This window comes from Bombina bombina, chromosome 2 (assembly GCF_027579735.1).
Source record: "Bombina bombina isolate aBomBom1 chromosome 2, aBomBom1.pri, whole genome shotgun sequence".
Lineage (NCBI taxonomy): Eukaryota > Metazoa > Chordata > Amphibia > Anura > Bombinatoridae > Bombina > Bombina bombina.
This window is the reverse complement of record NC_069500.1, coordinates 1,165,203,089-1,165,228,448: the sequence shown is the minus strand read 5'-3', so window position 1 is coordinate 1,165,228,448 and position 25,360 is coordinate 1,165,203,089. Positions and strand designations below refer to the sequence as shown.

At 36.6% G+C, this 25,360-nt stretch overlaps 1 protein-coding gene across 1 annotated transcript in view; it reads left to right on the top strand.

Annotated features, from left to right (window-relative positions):
- VEGFC (vascular endothelial growth factor C) overlaps positions 1 to 25,360 on the top strand; it is a 357,502-nt gene that overhangs the window by 6,340 nt on the left and 325,802 nt on the right. The gene's annotated exons all lie outside the window — the stretch shown is intronic.

Sequence of the window (25,360 nt, the reverse complement as noted above, 5' to 3'; positions counted from 1 at the left end):
TGTATGTGTTTGTGATTGGCTGATGGCTGTCACATGGTACGCGTATGCATTTGTGATTGGCTGATGGCTGTCACATGGTACAGGGGGAGCGGAAATAGACATAACTTTTCAAATTGTCAGAAAAAAAATCTACTACTCATTTGAAGTTCAGACTAGGTGCTATTGCATGGTCTTGTTATCTTGCATTTGTTGGTTATGCAAATCTACTGTGGTGACTGGTCCTTTAAAGGGATATGAAACCCAAAAATGTTCTTTTGTTATTGATACAGAGCATATTATTTTAATAAAGTTTCTAATTTACTTCTATTATCAAATTTGTGTCTTTCCCATGATATTTTTAGTTGAAGAGATACCTAGGTAGGCATCTGGAGCACTACAAGGAAGATATAGTGCTGCCATCTGGTGCTCTTGCAAATGGATAACATTCTTGCAAAATGTCTGCCATACAGTGCTCCAGAAATGGGCAGGCTCTGATTCCTAAGCATATGTCCCTGCTTTTCAATAAAGGATTCCAAGAGAATGAAGAAAAAATGATAATAGGAGTAAATTAGAAAGTTGTTTAAAATCACATGCTCTATCTGAATCATGAATGAAAAATGTTGTGTTTCATATCCTTTTAAGGATTCCCCCAAATTGCTATGTAATATGGCTTATGTATTAGATTGGTAAACTGCAGTTACATAGGACTTCAGTATAGAAAGAAACCACAGGAAATGAAGGAACAAACAAAGTTCTAATTGTATTGCATGTGTATTCTGAATGAGTGAGGTGAAAGGGCGGGAACCTATGCCCATTGTGAATCCATGTAATGAAGCAATTTAAAAGGACAGAACTGTTATGAGTACAATTGCATTTCAGTTTTGATTAGAAGTATTTTTTGCAATATACTTCTATTAGCAAAATACTCTAGTAAACGTTATTCTTTTTTAATAGCATACACACATATGCTGTGTGTTCACAAGCACCATCATTTAAACACCACTCTTGCTAAGAGAGTCAGCTGTGGCTTGTATTGCGCAAATTACTGCCATACTACGCATTGCCACCAGCTGTCTTAGCAACAGTGGTGTTTGAATGCTGGTGCATGGGGAACTTGTTGCATATCTGGTTTATATTATGAAAGTTTCATTTTTTCTTCATGAATTCAGATAGGGCATGCAATTTTCAAGAGATTTTTCAATTTGCTTGTAATGAAATTTACTGTGTTCTCTTAGTAAACACTTTTTTTTTAAGGATACCTAGGCAGGCCCCAGTAATGTTTAGCCTTAAAGTAAAAAAAAAATAGACTATGGGAATGTGAACATTTTTTTTGGAAGATGACGACCAGTTTGGAACAGTCTAAAACAAATATATACCACCACTCTTCTATTGTCGTTGTAACTGTTTATATATAGCCTTTTCCTTGATAAACATTTTGCACATTTTATTTTTACAAGGAATTTGTAAGAAGGTTTGCGCTCTCCGCATGTGAGAATATACGTGTCCCCTTCTCTTAAAGGGTTGGAATCCTTGATATAAACATACAGGTTTACAGTAATTATTGAGGACTATAATCATATTATTGTGTCATTTTAATGAAAGTAACTAGATTAAATCCTTCCTTTTTTTTCTATTAGACATTGTTTTGGAAGCAAAAAAAAAAATTCACTGAACTATGTGTTGAAAGATATCGTAACAAACATCTTTAAAGCAGCTGTGCACAAAAAAATGCTCAGACTTCTGCCAGGTATTGGATATTTATAATACAGATGTTTTTTCAAGACATTTTTAAAATGATATAATGTTTAGTTATGGGTAGTAAAACAGCTTTGTAATTTATTTTTTTCACCTTTTCATGTTATTTGTCTCTGAAAATTTTGGATTTTCTAATTCTCAGAATTGTAAATGCACACTGCAGGTGTCTCTAGGCTAACCCTGCTACATATATTTCCCTTACTGGCTTTAGCGAAGTACAAAAAAAATGCACTTTATACTAGCATATAATGATCTAGCTAATCTTGAAGCAAGCCCATATTGGCTCCCTCATTTATGGAGCGGAGTTTTGCTGTTGAAAAACAGTCGCTACAAACAATATGTTAATTTGTTTTAAAAATGTTTAGACCTAGCTGATATGTTATTCCACAACAAGACAAGATAAATATATTGTAATTTAAATATAAAATGTTTAATTATGTGTAGTGAATAAACTTTTCAGTATACGTTCATTATTTATTTTGCACCTTTTTCCTGCAATTTAAGTTTGAAAAATTGTTGGTTTCCAATGTTCTGAGTTCCCATTTGACTTCTGTAAATATGATAAGATAAGGAGATTTAAAACAATGGATATTTTGCTAACACAATGACAGCGGTCAATCTTATCTGGATTAGCTCCTCAAAATAAGAAAAGTGGTGAGGGAAATATAGCTAAACAATTGCAGGAACCAAGGTGTTAATGCAAACAAAACATTTTCACACTCACCTAGTATGTTGATTTATTGAAAAACTGCAGAAAAATCTTGTATTTACATAGTTTATATCTCCCCTTTGAAGGGACTTGAAAGTAAAAATTAAACTTTCGATAAAATATTTAATTTTAAGACTTTTCAGTTTACTTCCATTATCACATTTACTTCATTTTGCTGTTGTTATCTTTTGTTGAAAAGCATACCAAGGTAGGCTAGTTCCCAGTAATGCATTACTGCTTTGGGCTGACTTTAGCTTTGTGTTTAACATGTTTGCAGGTGTTAAACACATAGTTGTATGCAAACAATGAGAGCATTTTCTTTTTACATCTATATGTCCCTGTATCCATTTTCATATATAATCTTATCATATGTAAATATTAATCTTAGGTGCAGTTATTAGCATTGAAATGTTGTCTGTTTTTTTAAATACACCACATATTTCAAATTGGCCTAGATTCAAACAAAGCATGAATACAAATGATCTAATACTTAAGAAATTAAGTTGGCTTTTTAGTTTGTTTTTATTTTAAACTTGCTGGCTGCAGGGGGTTAATCATTGTAGGCCAGAAATGCTATGTGTGATGTGCTACATCTCTTTTGCATGTTTAAAGGGATAGTAGGAAACTCGTAAACAATTATTTTTCTATCGTGCTGCACGTTTCATTTAAACAAACTAGAAGACAAGTAAAAGCACAACTCCGTCTTAGCAAATTTATTAGTAAAATAAAGTGCAATAACATAAAAACAAAAGGCAGCAAGCTATTTGTCCACTATCAGCGTGTACCGTATGTCAGAGATGTTCACCTCGCCGATCTTACTGTTGACGTCTGATGTCACATTAAAACCGGAGCAACCAGTAACCCAGGTGGCAGCATAGCTTTCTTTCGGGACCACTATACTGACTGGGGGACGCTCCGGTTTTAGCGTGACGTCAGATGCCAACAGTAAGATCGGCGAGGTGAACATCTCTGACATACGGTACACGCTGATAGTGGACAAATAGCTGACTGCCTTTTGTGGACGCTGGACTGCTCTTGTTTATGTGTAAGTGCTTTTATGTTATTGCACTTTATTGTACTAATACATTTGCTAAGACGGAGTTGCGCTTTTACTTGTCTTCTAGTTTGTTGAAACTTCACTTTATCACTGGGGCCAGAAAACCCAGTGGAGAAAAAGCGCCACCTGTGCATATGAACTGAATATACCGGTTTAAAGGATTGATGAGACTTTAACCGCTGGTAACCATATTGCCTATGTGGACCTTTTCTACTTATAATTGGGACACATAAAGTGGGGATAACCAAATTACCCTGGAAGTTTTGAATTAATATTTAATCATTCTAGTATTGTATGAATTATGTATTACTATTTTGTTTTATTTTTATTTAGATGCTTTTTAATTGCAAAATTTAAATTTTAAATGTAAATATTGGTTTGATTGACACATTGGAATTGCAATTTCAAAACTGCATTTTGAATATTAATTTTTATTTTCTATTTTATTTTTTATATTTTTTATTTTTGTATATGCTGATATTAGTTTGATTGATATTAAGCTATTTATGCAATATTTTGTTTATTCTATTAGGATATAGCGCTGTTTTTTGTTGTTACGTTTCATTTAAAGATACATTACCATAGACATCTATTAAATGTTATAAATGCTTTTATCGATATTTACCTTTTTCTATGAAAACATAGCCCATGCCCTTTAAGAATTAAGCGATAGTCCTCCAATAGGTGTGATTGTACGTACATATCGGCTCATGCGCAGATTTACCTGTACGCCTGTAACGTCACAGTAATGCCCAAGTAATTCCAGGCTGGGTGTTACTGTGTATGGTCAAGATGCAGCAGGGGCTAAGGGGCGGTAACTTGCAGTGCTCGGCACTCCCAATTTGTGAGGTAGCTTTGCTATTCAGTGGCGATATTGTGTCAATCAGTTAGCAACGCCCATAATAACTACGTAGTTAGAATAAGTCACGCCCAATAGTTTAAGAGAATTCTCGAGAGTGATACAGCTCAAGAGGAAGTGAGTTGTAATTAAATAAAATATGGAGACAAACTACTGCTTTATGGAAGGGAGGATCAGACTCTGCAGCAGGGCACTATTTTCAACTATTAACAGTAAGTTTTTCATATACTTAGGATTAGCGAATTTCACTTTTGACCACACTGGGTTGTTGCTCATTAAGTAAGGTTTAATCAGAAAGCAAATTGTATTATTTTGCTATAATAATTGAATTTCTTATTTATTATATACAACTACAATACTGGCATATCTCTGTTTGCAGGCTGGCCAATTAAGCGTAAGCAACTTAGTTGATTTTATCAGACTGCTTGTTATAGTCTTTATGATTATAATGGAATTTTTAAATGTCTTGTTTGAAATGCACTGTTTTATATTTTTAAATGTTAGATCAATTCATTAAGTGATAAATTATTCAAGTATATAGCGTACTTGTAAATGTTAGTTCATGATTTTAAAACCTTTTATTGAAATTATTTTTTTATGTCTCCAAAGTAAATGCAATATGTATCTTTTTTTTGTGAGTTTGGATTTTTTCCCCTGTAAATATTGTTTTCAAAACAATTTTCCACTGCAGCAATAATCCTTGTTGTCTAAAGATATTATCAATGTGGGTCCTGTTATTCTTGTGCATAAGAATTCTTTAGCTCACCAGATACATATATTTTTTATAGTTCTACATTTTGTATCACTTTGTATGCTATAATAGTTTAACTGTAAGAATTGTTTCCTCTGTTTTTTGGTGTTTATAGTTGTCTAAATAAAATTCCATGGATAACTTTACGTTAAAACACAAATGTGGTTGAAGAAACAAAATGAGATGGTAATTTTTTCTTTTAGATGGATAAAGGGAAGTTAGAGTTGATTTGCGAATGGGGAGGCAAGGTAATTCAATAATTAGACATTTCAAAAAGTCATCTTGCAGTGAAGGGATAGAGTCTTCAAAATTAAATAGACACAATATTAATATAATTTGACAACTCTGATTGTTTTTACAGGATGAACTAGTATGGTAAAGGTCAAACATTTATTAATAAGAACAACTATTTTATATATTTCCTGACTTTTCCTTGTAAGTTCCTTCATCTGTCTACATCCCTTTTTGTCTCAGATTTTGAAGTGGTTTTGTGTTTCCTAGTTGAATTGAAGTAATGTCTAATATTTGCTCTTTGTACTCTCAAGAGTGCATGTAATAACTCACAGCTCATCAGACCCTTAGAACAGTGGTTGCCATCAATCCACCAGCAGGCTAAAAAATAGAGGCAAATTTCCTCAAGATTTTATGAAAATATGGTTCTGTACATTATAGGTATGTAAAAAACAAACACATTTGAACTGATTAGAATTAATTTTACAGTAACCATTTGCCTTCGCCAAGTGAAAAAGAATCCTTATTTACTCCTTGTGTAAACGTTGGACACTCCTGATATACAATACATGAGCTTAAGATACATTTGTAGAGAAAAAAAGGTCTTGGGCGAGGGATTTTTCCAGCAATTATTTGGTTTAAACCCTTATTCCATCAACCACTCTTTTTTCAAAACAATTTGCCATAATCATATTTAGTTCAAACTTCAAAATCTACTTTTCATTTTAGTAATTTGTATGTATTTAAAATTAATTTATTTTGTGAGCATATTTGTACTGCATATTTTTTTCTTTGAATTGACTGTTTTAGTTATAGTTCTGAAGTTCTCATTTGCCATTGAAAAAAGCAGGATTATACATTAATTATTATCCAAACTATCACAATCATATTCAGTTAAATACAGTCAAGCTTTATGATTCACACAGTATTAATTATTATCATTTATTTGTATAGTGCTGCAAACTTCTATCTATTGATATTTTTTTTTTCTAAGTATACTGTCTTAATTTATCTTTTTAGTAAAGTGATATTTATAGCAATATGTTTCATGCTGGATTTGTATTATTTAGAACAATATACATTTCAGGATGATTAAATGTAGTTCTATCACTTGAATATGGATACATAGAAATATTATTTTATAGTAATATAAAAATGTAGTATATTTGTTCATTCTTGAGTATTTTTCTTCTGTAAATTTAAATTAAGACAATAAAGACCTTGAGTAGTTTGTGTTGACTTCACATAGAGTTGCCTTTACATATGCAAGTAATTTTTAATGACATTGATGTGGTGAGTGATTGTAAAGAACGACTAGCTGTCTATGAATAAATTCCTCCTATCATGTATGCTTTTGTATTTTATCATATACCAAACGTATTTACATGTAATAAAGTGTGAAATCGAGAAGGAGACATAGAAACATATGAAAGTTGCATAACACTTTTGAAATATTTGTTCTTTTACCACTCGTACATCAGGCCATATTTTTTTTCCTTCATCTAGATTAATATTTTGCCAGTTACAACAGGCCACCCACATCTAATATTCCTGCTGTTAAATGTTAGAGTGACTTCCCTTGTACATTAGCATATAAATAGAATAAAAAAAAATAACACATTTCGTAAGAATTAGAAGCATGATGGAAATGTATGTAATATAATACTCAAAATTATTACATCATAATATCTGTTTAATATTTTGTGCCTAATCATCAAACTAATAATCTAAACTGATCTCTGAGGAAGAGTTATTGTAAGCATGAAATGCATAAGGTAATTTGACTAATGATTGAGTAAAAATGTTCTTTTAGCCTGTTTTTTATGATACTTTGAATATACTACTTAGTTTATTATCCAGAGTAATGATCAGTGGCAATACTTTGGCGTTCCAGTACTTTTTTCCCATTATTTCTTCTCTACCCCTGTAAAGATGCCAGACGTATATTGCTTAGCTAAAGATTCTAGTTTAAAGATACTAGCATAGTGACTTCGACTAGCATATAATTTTAAGTATGCTAATAATAAATGTGTAGAGATATAGATACTTAGGCCTCAAGCTGCTCCCACCCCAATAGCCAACAATACATTACAAAGTACAGTTAAACTCATAATAACACCATCAAATACAAATTATAAAAAAAAAATATTGCACAAAAAAGTTATAAGGGCTCAAAGATATGAGGTCTCAGGTGTTAGACAAATAAAAGGCAGGCAAAGGGCTTTAACATAGAGATACATACATATGTAGATGGATATATATGTATAACTATATATGTTTATATGTGTGTACATATGTATTTATATGTGTATATATGTATTTACATATATATTAGTGCACTGGAGCGTTTTACAGTCAAGCAGATGAATACATGTAAAAGCATATTTCTGCAATATTCATTTTAATAGTGTTATATTGTGTATTTACTGTAAATATTTTACATTCCAATAATATGCACATAGCAGAATATGTTCTATGTATTTTGAAATAGATATTCCTATATGTATCTGTATATATCTATACCTATATATAATCATGTATAAAGTAAGGAAAAAAAAATATTTGATCCCCTACTGATTTTATACGTTTGCCCACTGACAAAGAAATGATCAGTCTATAATTTTAATGGAAGGTTTATTTGAACAGTGAGAGACAGAAAAACAACAACAAAATCCAGAAAAACGCATTTCAAAAAAGTTGTAAATTGATTTGCATTTTAATGAGTGAAATAAGTATTTGATCCCCTATCAATCAGCAAGATTTCTGACTCCCAGGTGTCTTTTATACAGGTAACGAGCTGAGATTAGGAGCACTCTCTTTCCTAATCTCAGCTTGTTACCTGTATAAAAGACGCCTGTCCACAGAAGTAATCAATCAATCAGATTCCAAATTCTCCACCATGGCCAAGACCAAAGAGCTGTCCAAGGATTTCAGGGACAAGATTTTAGACCTTCACAAGGTTGGAATGGGCTACAAGACCATCACCAAGCAGCTTGGTGAGAAGATGACAACAGTTGGTGCGATTTATTCGCAAATGGAATAAACACAAAATAACTGTCAATCTCTCTCGGTCTGGGGCTCCCTGCAAGATCTCACCTTGTGGAGTTTCAATGATCATGAGAACGGTGAGGAATCAGCCCAGAACTACACGGGAGGATCTTGTCAATGATCTCAAGGCAGCTGGGACCATAGTCACCAAGAAAACATAGTAGCACACTATGTCATGAAGGACTGAAATCCTGCAGCGCTCACAAGGTTCCCCTGCTCAAGGAAGCACATGTACAGGCCCTTGTGAAGCTTGCCAATGAACATCTGAATGATTCAGAGGAGAACTGGGTGAAAGTGTTGTGGTCAGATGAAACCAAAATCAAGCTGTTTGGCATAAACTCAACTCATCGTGTTTGGAGGAGGAGGAATGCTGCCTATGACCCCAACCATCCTCACCGTCAAACATGGAGGTGGAAACATCATGCTTTGGGGGTGTTTTTCTGCTAAGGGGACAGGACAACTAAACTGCATCAAAGGGACAATGGACGGGGCCATGTACCGTCAAATCTTGGGGGAGAACCTCCTTCCCTCAGCCAGGGCATTGAAAATGGGCAGTGGATGGGTATTCCAGCATAACATTGACCCAAAACACACGACAGAGGCAACAAAGGAGTAGCTCAAGAAGAAGCACATTAAGGTCCTGGAGTGGCCTAACCAGTCTCCAGACCTTAATCCCATAGAAAATCTGTGGAGGGAGCTGAAGGTTCGAGTTGCCAAACGTCAGCCTCAAAAACGTTAATGACTTGGAGAGGATCTGCAAAGAGGAGTGGGAAAAAATCCCTCCTGAGATGTGTACAAACCTGTTGGCAACTACAAGAAAAGTCTGACCTCTGTGATTGTTAACAAGGATTTTGCCACCAAGTACTAAGTCATGTTTTGCAAAGGGGTCAAATACTTATTTCACTCATTAAAAAATCAATTTATAACTTTTTTAAAATGCGTTCTTCTGGATTTTTTGTTGTTATTCTTTCTCTCACTGTTAAACTAAACCTACCATAAAAATTATAGACTGATCATTTCCTTTGTCAGTGGGCAAACGTATAAAATCAGCAGGGGATCAAATAATTTTTTTTGCTCACTGTATATGTAGGTATAAATATATATTTGTGAAAAATACATCATATATATGTAGAAATATGTATTTATGAATAAATATAAAATATTCTACTATGTAAAGAACATTGGAATGTGAAATCTTCATATTTTCATGTCGTGTTAGTGCACTTGAGAATATGCGATCAGGTTTGTGAGCAAGTAGGGTGTTAGTTTTTTCCACTTTTCTTGCTCCATTGACTTCTATGGGGGAATACGTTATCGCGCACACGATATTCTTGGTTCGGCTTTTCGCATACATTGAATTAGTGCAGGAGCGAAAACAGTTTACTTTCAACTTATAATACGAGCGCAAACCCAATATGTGCAAAAAGCTTCTAGCTCAGTTAACTCTCGAGCAAGAGTATTAAATACCCCTAACTTGTAATCTGGCCCTATATGTTTATTGCAGTAGAATATCTATGTATCTATGTGTTAATACAACCTGCAAAATGAGAAACATCCAGTATGGTCACTTATTTGAAAAGGCTGAACATTCATTTTTTTTATTGTAGCAGGGCCCTTTTCCTGTTTTGATTAGTATGTTTTATGTATATGTATTTCTTTTTTTTTATACTCTAATTTTTTTATAATCAGTGTAATTTTGTACCCTGCTTGTGTGCTTAGCATTAAAGAATTTGGCAATGCTTTACAAGTAAATAAAAAATCTATTAATAAAAATACCAAATGTTATTATTTTAGGAATAACTGTTGAGACCAGTGTTAATTGATCCGACTTATACAAAAGCATATGAACTTTATTTTATGAAATAAACATAAAAAAATTATAATTGCCTCCCTAGTTTTTGTTCCAGTAATACCACAGTTGTAAAAAATATTGGCCCTTTTGGCAAATTTAGTGGCCACACAATAAGAAGCCACATCTGTTGCAATTCCCTGTGGGTCTTGAGAACTTTGACAGTAGTAGATGTTAAACTACCACCTACTGCTCAGTAAGTATTTAGAATTAATGCATATCCAAGGCTGAAAATCAACACAAGCCAGGAACAAAAGTCTACATCATTCATTTTAAAGAGTTTGTGCCCTGTAACAATCATGATTCTTTTTTGGAATGTGGGTGAGCTTTTGAAATGTGAGTGTTCTATATTCTGATTTATGTTATAAGTGCTTTGAACCTCCATTAAACACTATTCAACAATGACAATGTAAATTTGTCAAGATACTCATCAAAGGTGCATTGAATCACCAAACAATCTGTGAGCATTTGCCAGGCATTATTCAGGATAATCAAAAGCTTGAAGTTAGCCATTTAGTTTCTTAATTGCATATGGATATTGTACAAATTAATACAATACCATCTTTATATGGTTATACAGTAAAAAAATAATAAATAATTTCTTTATATGGTTATTTCCTTAAAAATGAATACAATAATGTCTGCAAAAAATATAATAATGTCTGTTTGTAAAGTTGTACACATACACTAAAGGAAAATAAATAAATAAACCATTTAAAAATGATCCAACTTGCTACTGCCAGACTTACTGCCAGTAACGAAGATAATGAGGGACAGTGGGAGGCGGAAGGGTTAGAGAGCTGTTTTGGAGTATGTTAGGGGGTCAGGGAGGTGGGAGGGTGAGGTGGAATACCAACACTATAAAAAATAAAAATAAGTAAATGAAGTCCTGAATGGCATACTGGTGACCAGTAGGCGGGAGGAGAGCTGTTTGGGATGGATCCGTTACAGATTATTATTATTGTTGTTATTATTATTATTATTATTATTATTTGTTGCGCACCAACACATTCTGCAGATCAGGGAGGTGTCAGGTGGGAGGGTTACACCTACACTACAGCAAATATTAGCCTAAACAGCTAACTGATTAACCTCTTCACTGCCGGGAATATCAGAAGTGTGGTGCACAACTGCTATTAGCGGCTTTTTAATTCCCAAAGACCAATGACAAAGTCATACATGTCTGCTATTTCTGAACAAAGGGAATCCCAGAGAAGCGTTTACAATTGCAGTAGCTGTGTGTAAATATTTTCAGTGAGAAACCCAAAGCTTGTGAAAGCGTTAAAGGAACAGTGTACTCCAGAATTTTTGTTGTTTAAGAAAAATAGATAATCCCTTTATCTATTCCCCAGTTTTACATCGCTAACAACAATGTTATATTAATATACTTTTTACCTCCTGTGATTACCTTGTTTCTAAGCCTATGTAGACTGCCCCCTTATTTCAGTTCTCTTGACAGACTTGCATTTTAGCCAATCAATGTTGACTCATAAATAACTTTACAGGCGTGAGCACACTGTTATCTATATGGCACACATAAACTAACACCCTCTAGCTGTGAAAATGTGTCAAATGCATTGAAATAAGGTGCGGCTTTCAACTAAGAATACCAAGAGAACAAAGCAAAATTGATGATAAAAGTGAATTAGAAAGTTGTTTAAAACTGCATGCCCTATCTGAATAATGAAAGTTTAGTTTTGACTAGACTGTCCCTTTAACAATTTTCTTTATGCTTGCATTTGAAGGCCATATGGTGGCATGGAATATGCCAAAAAGGGCCTAGATAAACAACTTGGGCAGTTCTGCTATATTATTGAGAGTTACCCCATTGCATCATTTTTGACATAGATGCAGATGAAATAAAACATTATTAAAAATATATACGTTTGGTCTTATCTGAATCAGAGGATGCCAATGAACAAATATTAATATTTTTTTTATACATTTGGAAAGCAATACATTTTTGTGGAATATGATCATTCATCTTTTTATGTCTATCTATCTATCTATCTATCTATCTATCTATCTGTCTAAATAAATGCAATATATATATATATATATATATATATATATATATATATATATATATATATATATATATATATACACACAGAGAAGCACACTCACAGGAACGAACACCCGACTCAATACCATTGTTAGCCTGTTCTATGGTGATTTACCACCTGGGTGCAGCTTCTTTTAGCCCAGTAATGTTTTTCCCAGAGTAGAACTTTCCTGTAGTATATCATGCTGATCCCGCCTATTATGGTCAGTCCAGCGCCGAAATATCGGGCAATTCCTCTCTGAACAAGGAACACAGCAACCCCAGACAATCGTTTCGGCCTTCATTGGGCCTCGTCAGGGAGGTGTAGCCATATTCCTTTAAGCACACTGAGCAAGGAGTCCACGTCTGGTTTTCCCTTTTTCCCATATGGAGACTAAATACACAAAGAGAGAAACACACTCACAGGAACAAACAACCGGCTCAATACCATTGTTAGCCTGTTCTATACCACCTGGGTGCAGCTTCTTTATATATATATGTGTGTTACTTTATATTTTTTGGTAATTTTACAATAATTTCTTTATTCTTAATTATGTGAATCAATAGATAGCTAAAACTGAAATGTTAGTGTTCTATTTTCTGATTTATGTTATAAGTGCAATGAAAGCTCTTTTTATGTCAACAAAAAAATAACATGCTTACCTGATAAATTTCTTTCTTTCTTGAAACAGTGAGTCCACGGATCATCTAATTACTATTGGGAATATCACTCCTGCCCAGCAGGAGGCGGCAAAGAGCACCACAGCGAAGCTATTAAATATCACCTCCCTTCCCTCCAACTCCAGTCATTCAACCGAAGCAAAGGAGAGAAAGGAAGCAACAAGGTGCAGAGGTGTCTGAAGTTTATAACAAAAAAATCCTGTCCTTAAGAAAACAGGGTGGGCCGTGGATTCACTGTGTAAAGAAATAAATTCATTTATCAGGTAAGCATAAATTTTGTTTTCTTTCTAATGACACAGTGAGTCCACGGATCATCTAATTACTATTGGGAATCAATACCCAAGCTAGAGGACACAGATGATAAGGGAGGGACAAGACAGGAAACCTAAACGGAAGGCACCACTGCTTGAAGAACCTTTCTCCCAAAAGAAGCCTCAACCAAGACAAAAGTATCAAATTTATAGAATTTAGAAAAAGTGTGAAGAGAGGACCAAGTTGCAGCCTTGCAAATCTGTTCCTCAGAAGCTTCATTTTTGAATGCCCAGGAAGAGGAAACAGCCCTCGTAGAATGAGCCGTAACTCTCTCAGGAGGCTGCTATCCAGCAGTTTCAAAGGCCAAGTGAATGATACTCTTCAGCCACAAAAAAAGAGAAGTAGCCTTAGCTTTCTTCCCCTTACGTTTTCCAGAGAAAACCACAAACAGAGCTGAAAACTGATGAAATTCCTTAGTCGCCTGTAAATAGAATTTCAATTCACGCACCACGTCCAGATTGTGCAGCAGACGTTCCCTCTGAGAAGAAGGGTTAGGACACAAGGAAGGAACAACAATCTCCTGATTAATGTTTCGATCTGAAGCCACTTTAGGGAGAAATGCTAACTTAGTACGCAAAACTACCTTATCCGAATGAAAAATAAGGTAAGGAGACTCATACTGTAATGCAGAGAGCTCTGAAACTCTACGAGAAGATGAAATAGCAACAAGAAACAAAACCTTCCAAGATAACAACTTAATATCTAAGGAATGCATAGGCTCAAACAGAGCCTGTTGAAGAACTTTAAGAACTAGATTAAGACTCCAGGGAGGAGTAACCGGCTTAAACACAGGCCTGATTCTGACCAAGGCCTGACAGAACGATTGCACGTCTGGTACATCCGCCAGACATTTATGTAACAAAATAGACAAGGCAGATATTTGACCCTTTAGGGAGCTTGCCGATAAACCCTTCTCCAAACCCTCTTGGAGAAAAGACAAAATTCTACGAATCCAAACTCTACTCCACAAGTAGCCTTTGGATTCACACCAATGCAGATATTTATGCCATATCTTATGGTAAATCTTTCTAGTCACAGGCTTACGAGCCTGAATCATGGTCTCAATTACTGACTCTGAAAATCCATGCTTAGATAAAATTAAGCGTTTAATCTCCAAGTAGTCAGCTTCAGAGAAACTAGATTTGGATGAAGAAAGGGCCCTTGAAGTAGAAGATCCTTCCTCAATGGAAATCTCCAAGGTGGAAGAGATGACGTCTCCATACCAGATCCTGCAAAGCCACGCCGGTGCTATGAGGATCACCGACACCCTCTCTTGTTTGATTCGAGCAATGACTCAAGGAAGGAGAGCAAACAGGGGAAATAGCTATGCGAGACTGAAATTCCAAGGTACCGCGTTTATCAGTACCGCATGAGGATCCCTTAACCTCGACCCGTACCTTGGAAGCTTGGCATTCTGCCAAGATGCCATGAGATCGAGCTCCGGCTGTCCCCATTTGAGAATCAAGCTGGAAAACACTTCTAGATGGAGTTCCCACTCCCCCAGGTGAAAGGTCTGTCTGCTCAGAAAATCCGCCTCCCAGTTGTCCACTCCTGGGATGTGGATCGCCGACAGGCAGCACTTGTGAGACTCCACCCACTGAATTATCTTGGCTACCTCTGCCATGGCCAAGGAACTCTGAGTTCTCCCCTGATGGTTGATGTAAGCCACTGAAGTTATGTTGTCCAACTGGAACCTGATAAATCGGGCCGAAGCTAACTGAGGCCAGGCCAGAAGAGCATTGAAGATTACTCTCAGCTCCAGAATGTTTATGGGTAAAACAGACTCTGACGAGTCCATGTCCCCAGAGCTTTTTAGAGAGCCCCAGATTGCTCCCCATCCCAGTAGGCTGGCGTCTGTTGTCACAATCACCCAGGTGGGTCTGCGGAAGCAGGCTCCCTGGGAGAGATGATCCTGAGACAACCACCAAAGAAGAGAATTCCTTGTCTCCTGCTCCAGATGTAATCGTGGACACAGATCGGCATAATATCCATTCCACTGCCTGAGCATGCATAACTGCAGAGGCCTGAGGTGGAAACGGGCAAACGGGATGATGTCCATGGCTGCTACCATCAGACCGATTACCTCCATACATTGAGCCACTGATGGCCAAGAAGAGGACGGAATCACTAGACAGGAATCGAAAATCTTTGATTTCCTGACTTCTTTCAGAAAAAATGTCATTGATAAGGAATCTATTATGGTTCCCAAGAAAACTACCCTTGTAGTTGGAACTAAGGAACTCTTTTCCAAATTCACCTTCCATCCATGAGATCGCAGGAAGGCTAACAACATTTCCGTGTGGAATTTTGCTTGTTGAAAGGATGGTGCCTGAACCAGAATGTCGTCCAGATAAGGTGCCACTGCAATGCCCCGCAATTGGAGCATCGCCAACAGGGATCCCAGAACCTTTGAGAAAATTTTGAGAGCTGTGGCACGGCCGAATGGAAGTGTTTTTCTAGAAATGCAAACCTCAGAAACTTGTGGTGATCCCTGTGGATGGGAACATGCAGGTATGCGTCCTTTAAATCTACCGTTGTCATAAATTGACCCTCTTGAACCACGGGAAGAATGGAGGGATTGGTTTCCATCTTGAAGGACGGTACTCTGAGCAATTTGTTTAGACTTTTGAGATCTAAAATTGGTCTGAAGGTTCCCTCTTTTTTGGGAACCACAAACAGATTTGAGTAGAACCCCATACCCTGTTCCTGCATTGGGACAGAAACTATCACTCCCAGGTCGGAAAGGTCCCGAACACAGTGTAAGAATGCCTCTTTTTTTTTATCTGGTCTACAGATAATCTTTAAAGCAGAAACCTTCCCCTGGGAGGAAAGGTCTTGAACCGAACCCAAGCCTGAGCGAAGAAGGAAAGTCTGCCCCCTACAAGATCCGGTCCCGGATCGGGTGCAGACCCTTCATGCTGCTTTTGAGTCAATAGCAGGCTTCTTGGATTATTTTCCCTTGTTCCAAGATTGGTTGGGCCTCCAGGAAGGCTTGGACTGTTCCTGCTTGGAAGAAGGAGAGGAAGGATTACCCTTGAAGTTTCGAAAGGAATGAAAATTACTCTGACGTCCCTTCTGCTTATTCCTCTTGTCCTGAGGGAGGAAATGGCCCTTTCCTCCCGTAATGTCAGAAATTATTTCCGTCAAACCCTGCCCAAACAAGGTATTTCCCTTGTAAGGGATAGGCAAAAGCTTAGACTTAGATGACACATCCGCAGACCAAGATTTTAACCATAAAGCTCTGCGGGCCAGTACGGCAAAACCGGAAATCTTTGCTCCCAGTTTAATAACCTGTAGGGAAGCATCCGTAATAAAGGAATTGGCCAACTTAAGGGCCTTGATCCTATCCTGGATCTCTTCGAGGGGAGTGTCTGTCCGAATAAAATCAGACAACGCATCAAACCAGTATGCTGCCGCACTAGCGATGGTAGCAATACAAACCACAGGTTGCCATTGTAAACCCTGGTGTACATACATTTTCTTGAGTAACCCCTCTAATTTCTTGTCCATAGGATCCTTAAAGGAACAACTAACTTCTATGGGAATAGTGGTCCTCTTAGCTAGCATGGAAATTGCCCCTTCCACCTTGGGTACCGTCTGCCAAGACTTCTTGACAGAGTCTGCTATAGAAAACATCTTCTTAAATGTAGGGGATGGAGAAAAAGGGATACCCGGTCTCTTCCATTCCCTAGCAATAATCTCTGTAGGTCAATCTTGTACAGGAAAAACCTTCACCATGGAAGGTATATTAAAATACTTGTTTAGTTTACTAGACTTTTTAGGATTGACTACGACTGTAGTGTCGGAGTCCTTCAGGGTAGCTAAAACCAACTTAAGTAACAAACAGAGGTGTTCAAGCTTAAACCTGAAAGATACAACTTCAGTATCAGCAGAAGGAATTACACTACCTGAGTCTGAGATTTCACCCTCAGATGCTACCGAAGTATCTTCCTCCTCAGACTTCTGGGAGGGGACATTCGTAATAGCCACGACTGTGTCAGCAACCTTACTCACTGATTGTTTACATTTCCTCTTGTGCTTTCCCTGCAGCATGGGAAAAGCAGACAATGCATCAGATACCACTGAGGACATGAGGGAAGCAATGTCTTGCAAAGTAACTCCAGGTGGAGTAATAGAGGAAGCTCAGGCACTGGTTGTGTGGACGATAAATTTTGGGACGCTTGAGGAGAAAGCTGCGGCATATCTTGAACATTGTCAGAAGACTCCTGAACAGCATCCGCCTTAGACAGTGTTGGCTCAGGAAAAAGTCTATCCCTGTAATGTAAAGTTCTCTCAATACATGAGGAACAGAAAGGGATTGGTGGTTCCACATTAGCATCAAAACATAAAGAACATGTAACATCTTGCAGGGCCTCTTGGTTCATCTTTTTTCACCAATAAACAGAATACCCAGAATACCACACACAAAAAAAACGTTACTGTTCCTTTAAATTTTAAAACGAAACTGCTTTATTTTTCTGCAATAAAAATCTAAAGTATCACAAAAACCACTCCGGAAAACCTCTACACTTCAGCTTAGCTTTGCTGAGGTGCTTACCTGCCTGACTGAAAACTGCTTTGTAAAACCGGACTCAACTTCTATTTTTCTGTAAAATGTAGACCGGTAACCGCAACTCTGCTATGCTATGCCTGTGACAGGCTATGCTATGCCTGTGACGAACCCTTTTCTCCGCTCCGGAACACAGGAAGTGTAGGGGGAAAAAGGTGCGCAAAAGAAAATGCCACCTCAGCTAACCCCGCCCATCGTGGGCGTTACAACGTTAACCTCCCTTTCGGCTAAATGTATTACCAAAGCCACAGGGAGTAAAGTAACAATAAAAACACCACCTACTGAGCCATAAATCTCCTGGTCCCCAGTGCCTGCTTGTGCTGCCAATAATAAATGATCCCCCTAGCAATAGGCGAATATCTCTTGTCCCACAATCATATTTTAAAGTGCCATCCTTTTATTTTCTGCAATGTGTCCCAGAAAAAATAAAGTTAGCACTTACCTTTAGACTTCTGCCAGGCAGCACGGCAGCTCACTAGGTTTGAGAGGCCAGTTTCCTCACATGGACCTATGGATAAAAACAAAGACTGAGTAATCTTACTCAGGCTTGCACGATTAGGGCAGCATTAAATACATGGGAGGTGCAGTGAGGATTGTACCCCACAAGTTCCCATTGCTTGAAAGCCTCCACTGCTCTGCTGAAGAGACTGATACAAAGCAGAACAATCTTGCACTGCTGAAAAATAATAAAATCTTGCTTGAAGAATCTTCTTTCCAACACCTAAACTTTACCACTTCCTTGCTATAATGTAGGCAAAAGAGAATGACTGGGGTTGGAGGGAAGGGAGGTGATATTTAACAGCTTTGCTGTGGTGCTCTTTGCCGCCTCCTGCTGGGCAGGAGTGATATTCCCAATAGTAATTAGATGAACCGTGGACTCACCGTGTCATTAGAAAGAAATATAATTTTCATATGTAAACAATAATAAAAAAATACAAAGGCTGTATTCCTGCTTACACAGAGTGATAGCAAAAATGCTAAAAGTTCTGCAGTAATTTGGGCAAGTTTTCTCTAAAGGGTTAACCCTTTCTGCTTCTCTACTGTGAGAATTTATTAGTCCATAAAACCTTTATTAGACAGTGAAATATATCCAGCATGCATAGTAATGATGCAGTGAGTTATGAAAAATGTGCTAGTTAGTATTAATGTATAGACTTTATTTTATAGCAAAATAAGAAAAGGTTCGTACAGAGAAGCATAAACATGTTATAACTTGTCTTTTTTACCTACTAGAATGTATTGGAGTTACCCAATTCTTTGGAATCTTGCTGAAACACACAAAGTAAATGTGTTGCAATATCATAGTTCTGCTACAAACTAATCATTACTGTGACATTATATATATATATATATATATATATATATATAGATATATATATATATAGATATATATATATATAGATATATAGATAGATAGATAAACAAGAGGGCATGTAAAGGGACAAAATAGCGCTGGTTGTATAGAGATGTGGTGGACAGCGTGATGATAGTATAAATATGTAATAAACAGCGTAAACAAATATCAGGTTATATACCATACAGGAATATGACAATCAATACATGTATATATAGTAGTACTGTGCACTTATATATTATACAAGAAATACTGAAGTGTTCCACAAGCAGGCTGTGGATATATGTGAAGTGCAGACTTACAAGACAGAACCTCAATCATATGAGGTAAGTGATCCGCACATCAGGAGATTCCTCTCATGGATTTCAACTAGCTTCCTTGGATATTGGTGAAACTTCAGTTGATTAGCACGCTGGTTTCCCTCGGCTTCCTTGGGTATGAGTGAAACTTCAGTTGGTTAGCACGCTGATTCCCCTTAAAGAGTATGGTTCCTCTCAGGATAGGGTGGAAATTCCAGCCGCATATGTGAGGGAAGAAAAGAGGCTCAAATAGTGTGATATTGTTTTAAAAAAAACTTAATACCTTATTCATACACATACACTCCTAAAAATGCCTGCTTACATTAAATGTCCTCACAAGTATGAGGTATAAGCACAGCGGTAAACACACACAGTGTAGTTGCAAAGGTGCAGTCCTATTCTGCAAATGCTCAATGAAATGGTTGTAAATATCAACAACAAAGCAAAGTCTTTGGTGAATATATCGGCATTGGGTTTACATCAAAAACACACATTTAATGTAAGCAGGCATTTTTAGGAGTGTATGTGTGTGAATAAAGTATTAAGTTTTTTTTAAAACAATATTACACTATTTGAACCTCTTTTCTTCCCTCACATATGCGGCTGCAATTTCCACCCTATCCTGAGAGGAACCATACTTAAAGAGGCCGAGGGGAATCAGCGTGCTAATCAACTGAAGTTTCACTCATACCCAAGGAAGCCGAGGGAAACCAGCGTGCTAATCAACTGAAGTTTCACCAATATCCAAGGAAGCCAGCTGAAATCCATGAGAGGAATCTCCTGATGTGCGGATCACTTACCTCATATGATTGAGGTTCTGTCTTGTAAGTCTGCACTTCACATATATCCACAGCCTGCTTGTGGAACACTTCAGTATTTCTTGTATAATATATAAGTGCACAGTACTACTATATATACATGTATTGATTGTCATATTCCTGTATGGTATATAACCTGATATTTGTTTACGCTGTTTATTACATATTTATACTATCATCACGCTGTCCACCACATCTCTATACAACCAGCGCTATTTTGTCCCTTTACATGCCCTCTTGTTTATCTATATTTTGTGGTGAGGGAGTGCTGTGGAAGCTAGGGAGCTTCTCTCTGTCTTGTTGCAGCTCTCACTCTCCTTAAAGGGATAGCTGCTTTAAGGTTGGTTTTCTGTTCCAAGGGGATTTCTGCCATCTAGTATTTATATAAGTATATTTTCCTTTATATGTTTATATATATTTTTTGAGCCCATTCATTTTAGCGCCTTTTTCTGTTTCCGCTTATAGTTCCATATATATATATATATATATATATATATATATATATATATATATATATATATATATATATATATATATATATATATATATATATATATATATATATATATATATATATATACACAAATAAACAGTTAGGAATCCACACTCACTGGTTTTAGATATTCTAGTGAGTGCAATGCCTACGTTTCACTAATATCATCAATCCTCATGCCCTGGTCGATGTGTATATGTAGTCATCTGAGAGCAGATCCAACCAGGATTATTTTATATATGTTTCTTTTTTTAAAATAAATGTATTTAAAAAATATATCTTAATAAAAAAAAAAGTCTTTATTTGTGAATAATTTCCGATTTGGGTATTTTGTACCTGTATTTAATTAACCAGTTTGATTTGCTGTGTTGCAGCAGATGTCAATGAACTCATGTACTGATCTAAGCAATCAAAGTGTAGCATGTATCTGGGTCTAATAAACTGTAACATACTTAAAGGGCCAGTAAACCCACAAAATAATGTTATATAATATTGCACATAGTGCAGAATTATATAACATCAGCTTAGCGCCAGCTTTCTACCTGAAAGAATTTCAGAGAAATTTTCCTTCGAAAATGACTTTTACAGTACGACGCTCCTGGCTCTACTGAGAGGGTCTGTTTGTTTTCCTTAAGCGCATCGGGCACGCTGTCTATTCACAGCCGGCCTGATTGCGCCATTAAACTCAATGTAGCTCGCTGCTGCTACCAGACCAGAGAGGCAGCGAGCTACATTGAGTTTAATGGTGCGACCAGGCCGTCTGTGAATAGACAGCGTGCCCGATGCGCTTAGGGAAAACAAACAGACCCACTCAGTAAAGCCAGCAGCGGTGTACTGTAAAAGTAATTTTCGTAGGAAAATTACTCTGAAATCCTTTCAGGTAGAAAGCCGGTGCTAAGCTGATGTTATAATTCTGCACTATGTGCAGAATTATATAACATTTTTTTTGTGGGTTTACTGGCCCTTTAAGAGTGCTGTAGTCACTACAACATATCTGGGGGAGCAGAAAAAGTACAAAGCAGGTTTTCTGCATGGGATGTCAATATTATGCTGGGGCTTTGAAGGCAGCATAGTGTTTCAAAGCGCCTGCTTTTTTTATCACTCTATTGGTGTTAGGTGCTTGTGCATGGGTGCCGGTTAGTATGTATGTTGTTTGCAAAATGTACAAAGCATGCTTACCAGCCAGTGTCCATATTAGTACAGAGATAAACACCATGGGGCAGCCGATTTATCATCGGTCTGTCCGACATGATCCGCTCAGTATATGCTGTCAGCATTTATCATTGCAGAAGCAGTTCTTGTGAACTGCTTATGCTATACCGCCCCCTGCAGATTCACAGCCAATCGGCCGCTAGCAGGAGGTGTAGATCAACCCGATCGTATTAGATTGGGTTGATTGCTGTCCACCGCTCAGAGCAGGCGGACCAGTTAAGGAAAAATGGCAAATAGATGGCGCTGGTCTGTACAGTGATGTTTCTCTATATGGTGAAGAGAAAATGGGCTTGAGGTGTGTGTAGGATCCAATTAATATAAGTGCAGTATACTCACTCCATAAGTAGTGGGAGTTCAGCTGCGATGTAATTTGTCTCCAGAGTGATGTAGTTCCCCAGAATAGTTTCAGAAACTCTCAAGAACCTGTTAATAGGTTCCATAAATAGGAGAATCCAGCTTGTCTCAGCAAAGAAGAATATCAACAGTCTTCCAACTTTGATAAAAAGATATTTATTTAAGCTCAACTTTTAGCAAGTCTTTCTCAAGAGCAATATAAAATCAATAAAAGCAAGTAGCTTCTTTCATGATTCAGATAGATTGTACATTTTTAAACAACTTTTCAATTTACTTCTGTAATAAATTTTGCTTCATTCTCTTGATATCTTTTATTGAAGAAAAAGCACATTTTAAGCCAATTAAGAAAAATGAACACATTTGTAAGGCAATTAAAATGGTCATACAAGTTCAGCCACCAATCGGCATCTATGTCCAAGCCCCTGAGCCTATCTAGATATGCTTTTCAACAAAGAATATCAAGAAAATGAAGCAAATGAGATGTTAGAAGTAAATTGAAAAGCTTTTTTTTTTTTTTTTTAAATGTATTTTCTATCTGAATCATAAAAGAAAAATTTGGAGTTTCATATCCCTTTAAACAACGACTAATGCAGCATTTAAAAAAAAACAAAAAAAACTGCAAAGTGACAGCTATTCCAACTTACTATAGACTAATATGTCTATTAAAAGGGACAGAAAGTACTTTGAGATTGTTTAAAGTACCTACAAATGTACAATGTACTCAGGCAAGCTGCTGATAAGAGTTAATTGTATTCAAAGCTGCAAGAACACCCTTTCAAATTAGATGGTCTCTTTCTCTTCCACCTCCCATTGCGTTATTGATTTCTTCTGCTTTCTCTTGTTTACATAGCTTTTCTATAGCAAGTATTGCAGAATTGAACATTTCAGTATATGTGGCGATTTCAGCAGGCAAAAACAGCTATTTCAAATGAGAAAATAAAGTGTAATGTTCTATTTGTAAGTGATTTCATTCACCCGGCAGGTAACATCGATCATTGTTTGGTAACACGCTTAGAAGTGAGAAAATGTTCTTGTATAATATCTCTTTAACAATGCTAATTGTCCACAGATATAGATAAGCAAAACCTAGGTTTCAACATGTTGAATTCTTTATAGAAACTAAAACCTATTTCTTTAATTATTAAACAGCTAATATAATTTTAACCCCTTCCTGAACGGGCTTGTTTGTCTACATCAGAACAAAGTTCCAATGTAAACAAATAAGTAAAAATTTAAATCACTCGATCCTTCATGCAAACACGTGATTTCAATGATGGGATCGGTCTGGGGGGAGTACTTATGAGGCTAGGCACGCCCTCCAGCCGCAATCCCATTTACCAAGCCGCTATGGCTTCAGGACAGCCAAGCGGCTAGGACGTTCCATGCCGTCCTAAGGGCGTTAAAACATACATCTACTTAATATTCTGAATCTTATCTTTGCTTTGAATACATCATTTTATCTAGAATTTAAGACTAGATTACAAGTGGTGCTCTATTTAGCAATTTCACTCAATCAATAAAACGGCTGGAAGTAAAGATTTTGCGTGTTCGGGTTAGTGTGCCTATTACAAGTTGAAAGTAAAATATATTAAGATGACTCTTAACATATTGTCCCAATATACTTTAACAGAGAATGCAGAAGAAAAAACGTAATACTTATCGCTTACGATATCCCAACAGAGTTATTGATATTTCACATTCCAATGTTCTGTATATATCTATACCTGTATATCTATTCATATATATGTAAAGGTATACATATATATTTTACATTAACATATATATATATATATATATATATATATATATATATAAAAGTATATATTTAATAATACAAATTAAAAAAAATTCTATGTGAAGAACAATGGAAAGTAAAATATGCTTAACGCACTTTGAGTTTCAGCAGTTTAGGTCTAACATGGTGTAGGGTTAGCGCACATGCAGAATATAAAATATTGATAAAAATTAGCAAATATGAAAAATTAGTGTACTCCTGTTGGGTTTGTGCACATAAACCCGACAGGAGTAAAAGTCCACTATTTTTGTATGGAATATATGTGTGTGTGCAAGTGTAACTATGAAAAAAAGGAATATAGTCGGTGCTATTAGTTGTAATTTACAAGTTAAATGCTATAATAATAAAAAAAAGGGACATAATATGCTAAACCATTTGAAACTGATGCAGTTTAACTGTAAAAAGCTGACAAGAAAATATCAATTGAGCTTCTCTATTTAAAAAAGGAAGATATTGTACCTCAACATTTCTTCAGTTCAGCAAAGTGCGGAGTAAACAGCAATACTTCAGCTGCTGTCCCTCTGCAAGTTGAAAGAAAAAACAAACAAAAGCTAACCAACATCAGCCGTGCTGAGGTAATTCTTTGCCTTTGCTGTGATCTCATGAGATTTTGTAGAACTTGCTTAAACTGAATAGGAAAATAACATGACTGTGCCTGTACATGACAGATGCACACTTCCTAGCTTGTCTAGGGACAAGCATCCTGGCTGGCTGCTTAAAGTCTCTTTAAAGTAGGGTGTGAATACTTTTTGTGCACGCTGAGTTCAGGGCGCTGCAACAATCCTCCAATTTCCAAAAGACCAACAGCCAGCAGCTGATGATTAAGGATATGTGATCCGAAACGTTGCTTGTAATAGTTACCCACTATATGGAATAAAGGTCTTTTTATCCACTAAGTGCTGCTGGCTGTTGGTCTTCTGAATACTTTTTTTTCTAATGAGGTTTTTACAGCTATGCTGCAACACTTTCAAGTACTTCAACATTTGGGTATCATGTCCCTTTGTCTTTATAGTCATTGTAAGTGAATGATGCTCCCCAAAAGGTTTGTCATCAGTACTGTGGTCCAAGAATGATCTATACTATAATTGCGTTTGTAATCTCTGTCGCCTTTGGAAGTTGCGCACGCATCCTCAATGTAATGCTGGCAGCGGTAGGACAAAATAATTCCCCTGGATGCAGCAAAGCTGCAT